The sequence below is a fragment of the Haliotis rufescens genome, unplaced genomic scaffold, assembly GCF_023055435.1.
Source record: "Haliotis rufescens isolate VD_foot unplaced genomic scaffold, xgHalRufe1.0.p SCAF_30, whole genome shotgun sequence".
In the NCBI taxonomy this organism is placed as follows: Eukaryota; Metazoa; Mollusca; class Gastropoda; order Lepetellida; family Haliotidae; genus Haliotis; species Haliotis rufescens.
Window position 1 is genome coordinate 1,758,350 of NW_025964002.1, and position 5,415 is coordinate 1,763,764.

Sequence of the window (5,415 nt, forward strand, 5' to 3'; positions counted from 1 at the left end):
ACCATTTCATATAAGATCTATCACCAATTGTTAATACAACATATCTGTTGTAACTATGGAAACAAAGCGATACACTTTGGTATATGTGTAAAGAATATTTTTACATTATAACTTAAATATAATCATGAAGATATTTATCAATTGTGTGTACTTACTGGGGCTACACGCGCCTCCTAAAATAAGATCCACGACAGGGGAGGTAATTCAATATTCATTGAAGCGGACGTACAATACTATAATAAACGCAGAAATTGTTTTGTTCTGGTACTACTAGTTTGTTTGTTGTTTAACGCCGCACTAAGCAACATTCCAGCTATATGACGACGGTCTGTAAATATTCGAGTCTGGACCAGACAATCCAGTGATTGATATCACGAGCATCAGGAAGAGAATTTATGGATGTCAACTTCTTTATTATTAATAGGAACACAACGTTTCGGAGTATATACTTGCGCCTTCATCACCTTATGAAGGAGTAAGTATATACTCCGAAACGTTGTGTTCCTCATAATAAAGAAGTTGACATCCATAAATTCTCTTCCTTATGTGTATCACTTCTAAATGCCTTTCAAAGACTTGACCATGAGCATCGATCTTCGCAATTGGAATACGATGACCCGAATCAACCAAGTCAGCGAGCCTGACCACCCGATCCCGTTAGTTTCCTCGTACGACAAGCATGGGTTGCTGCAGACCTATTCTAACTCAGATCTCCACGGGTCTGTTCTGGTACTAGACTGTTCACATGATACGCACACGTAGTGAAGTAACTGCACCTTTACGGGGGCGTGGACGAGATATGAAGTTAAAGTTTTAATTATGTAAATGCTTCCTTCTGACAGATTGTATCTGCAAAATAAACGAGATTATTACACGCGTGTATTTAACACAGAAATACGTTGTACAAATGTACTTATATTAAATGGGTTCAATGGATAGAGCTATAATAAGACATACGCGACCACAACAGTCGGATACTATTTTTATATAGCATGTGTGGAACTATTCCTGTTACCGTCTGTAGAATATTGCCTTTTCAACAAACGGTAGGAACTTTGAACACAAAGATAAATTCAAGGACAAACCGACAAACCGACAAACAACCAACATGCCAAACATTTGAACAAACATTCAAACATTCGCGATGCTGCGATAAGTACAAAACTGGAACTTCACGACCGTGTGGAAGGCCCGTCTATTTCGGTATCAACAAAACAATGAATGCTCGTCAATAAATGTCAGAGTAAGCTAATTTATTTTACGTGAACTAATTTTTAGCCATGTTTGTATTCCTAACCCAAACCAATTCACATAAATCAATATAAGCCTCAAAACCGCTAGGGTAAATCAAGTATACACATGGAAATTAGATTTGACCGAACAATTTCGAACGTTGTCAAAACGCTACTAATATAGGCTGGAAACAGTCGCCGACACACTGCAAACGTAAGGCCCAATATCACCCATGATACTCGATAAACTATCGAATAACTATTAATTTATTTTTTGTTTCATTTGTAGCCACTACCAAACATGGGTGTATACCTTCCCGGGTTGCGGTGGGGTAGCCTAGTGGTTAAAGCGTTCACTCGTCAGGCCGAAGACCGGGGTTCGATTCCCCATATGGGTACTATGGGTGAAGCTCATTCTGGTGTCCCCCGCCGAGATATTGCTGGAATACTGCTATAGCGGCGTAAAACTCACTCACTCACTATACCTTCTCGGCAGATCAATTGTTTCATGCCCGTCAACACTTCACATTTTGGACAGGTTGCTTGCAGGAGTACAGAAAACGATGTTGTTGCATTTTTACAATGGGGCCATACGAACTGAACATATGGCACACGAATACCTATTAAACATACATGAATATTTTGCAGGAAATATCTATACAGAGAGGTAATGAAACAATATATATTGCGAGAAAGATTCGGAATGAACGAGACACCCGACAAGAGCCAATCAAACAAGGACCTTCAATCTGTTTTTTTCTTCTGTAACATTCCAGCTCTCTTACGACTAACCTAACTGTGTATGCACACACACACACACACACACACACACACACACACACACACACACACACACACACACACACACACACACACACACTACCATGTTATTGAAGCACGAAAAGCACACACCAGCAACTGTTTGGCATGACTACCGCTTTATTCAACAGCCGTGTACCTTTACCACTTAATGTTACTCCAAAAGACCTTTACGTGACTCTTTTAAGTTGGTCATGCCAACTCCGTCTCTCTGTATAAACCGTCCAACGTCGATTATCCGCCGAAACAGATTCCTGTGGGCGTAAACATGCAAAATGTGCGCTTGGAATAAACGGAACTACTTCGAGATTGACACTCGAGTGAATGTATTCAAATTTTGTCGAACTCGCATCGTAGGATTTGAGGATGTGTGAAGTCAAACTCGGCTACGCCGACACATAAGAGAAGGGTTTATTAACTATTAAATATTTTCAAACATCTGCATACACCTTTAATATACTCTATATATGATAACGACTAACTGTAATTTAATTTCTGTTTAACGAACTAAAACTCCCCTTAAATCGTTTTAAGCAGCGGATTCAAAGTAAGAATTTCACCGTATGATGATACGGGCAATCTGTTAATAAGAACTATCAGGTTCATATGTTCTAAAATATTTGTATATATTTTCTCGACGGGTATGAACTACACTTATGAGAGAACTATGAAACACCAGCGTTCCATACAGAAAATGCATTAATCAGCATTAGCCGGGATTACAGCTGTCGCCTCTCTCCCTGATTTACGACCTCGTCAACGTGAACATGCATGACGCGGCCTCCTCACAGGATGCGGGAGAGTAGAAGTGTACGTGGGTTGATGTCTTATGTCTGAATATCCCAACTCAAACTCATCTGCATCAAATTGTTCAATACGACTTCAAGGCGAAAGTCGGGCAGCGAACTCATCCCAACAATGATGACCACAGTTTACCTACAACATGATCCTGTGAACATAGATAAAACGTGGCCGTGGTTGTGGCGCGTCAGCGTTGATAAATAGACACGACACTGTAGACCTTTGTTTTGACAGTCCGACATTTGTACATAATATCGTTTTATATATGACACTTGAACATTTATCAACAATGTTGTGTAGAGCCGGACGTGCCTACCAATTCAGTGTCATCAGCTGTAAATGCACAAATGTCAAAGGTCACATTTAACACATACCTCCGTGAAATTAATTCTAATCAATGTGTGCTACTGACTGTAAACAGTCAGACGTTGACCTCTGACCTCCAAAGAATGCGCGACCACGCCTTTGGTAGAACACCACAACAATTTCAAAAGGAGTGGAAACAAAACAGTTCTCCATATTGTTCAAAGAGGAGCCACAATGCATGCTGATGTAAGCATTACCCATAGACTAAACACACACGGGGTGGGGTCTGAGAGACTGCGTCAGTTTGTGAACGTGCACCGCACGCTCATTAATAAAACAACAGTCGATCTGTATGCTGCAGCACACTGATTATTTGTTTTCTGAGTATTCCACCAAACACCCCCACCCCCCAACACACACACACACCTCCCCAGCAAATTGAGGGCGTAGTGTTACAATTAATTTCGAAGAATGTTTCTATATTCCCACATATGTTAATATCTAATCAAGAGATGGCTTGTCAGTGACTAAACTATTATTTGGGGTGTTGACAGCCACAAATTTTTTTTTCCACAATCATAAGAAATCTCTGCTAAAAGCAGAGACCATTGTATGATTCCGACTATACCAGGATCATGTGTTTATGATGCACTATCACATAGTGATGATACCAGGTGCTCGCGAATAGGTGATCGTATCCTGCCCCACCGTTACAAAAACATGCAAAGGCAAGTCAATTGTTCCACGGAAATAAAGCACGGGAACATGTGGTACAAGTCAAACTACGTGAATCTGACACAGTTAGTCCGTCTGATACTTTGTCCGTTTTTACCGCGCTGACATCCATCTACTCTGTAATCTCTCACAGCGCAGGATATGAGTGAGTGAGGAAGTATGTTTTACGCCGCTTTTAGCAATATTCCCGAAATATGACGGCGGGGACCCCAGAAATGTCCTCCACATACCCACCGTAAGCCTTTGCTGAGGCTTTGAATGTTGTCTTGATCAGACTACTGATCTTATTTCAAACTTATGATAGGGTTTGTTTTGACCAAAAACTTACTTTCCCAAGTATAATAGGCAAGCAAGCGAAAAAAGCAACTGTTTTGTTAAAGATATAATGAGTGTCTGTAGACGAATTAGTTTAATATAAATAAATTGCAATTGATTCCAGGGAATTTGATTGGTTATTCAAGCCAAAGTGTCTGCGTTTATGCTTTCATGAACCGAAAACATTTAGGCAACGTCCACAAGCGGAATGCTGTTCCCTGACGTCACTGATGTCGTGCTGTTGTCTACAGTTTGTGTTACTGATAACAGTATCATTACTGACTTATATATTTATAAGAACGGACATCAATATGGTGTTGGCATTTCACGCGGAGTTACTCAGTTACACCGCAATAAGCGCAAACATATTGGTGTCCATTCCTGAGTGGTCTGAAGTCATACGTGAATCTAACATAATTAGTCCGTCTACTAGTTAGTCACACTAACATCCATCTACTCGGTCGTCTTTCACAGCGCCAGATATGAGTTGTGCCTATTTGTGCCCAACATGGGAAGATCAAACATGTAATTTGCTGTAGACACTGTTATTAGTAGATCTTCAGCAACCCATGCTTGTCATAAAAGGCGACTGTGCTTGTCGTAAGAGGTGACCAACGGGATCGGGTGGTCAGGCTCGCTGACTTGATTGGTGCATGTCATCGAATTCTAATTGCGTGGATTGATGTTCATGATGTCAATCACTGGATTGTCTGGTCCAAACTCGATTATAATTTACAGACCGCCGTCATATAGCTGGAATATTGCTGAGTGCGGCATTAAACAACAAATAAACAAACAGACAAAGCATCAGTGTGTGGTTGGTGTTTGAGAGAAGGACTGGTTGAAAGTGTCGTGACCTTGAACATCTGAAAGATTTGAAATATTTTTATTTTTGACTGCATGTTCTTTTCAGAGTGCGGCGTTAAACAACAAACAAACAAAGAGTTAATTGATATGACCTATGGTATACGTATACAGGTAAAAGATAAGGAAACTGATGCAATGATAGTGAAGGCCTAACAATGATAAATGCCTGCAAAATTTCGGGCGTGCAGATGAATATCTGGAGTGTCCACCATGTTGGGTATACATGCACGACGCCTTGATGTCACACTGTTTAACGTGCGTATGGCTGCCCTTGGTATTGCCCGCCATTCCGTCTGAAGAGCTACCCCAAGCTGGGTCATGTTGCAGGTCGTACACTCTC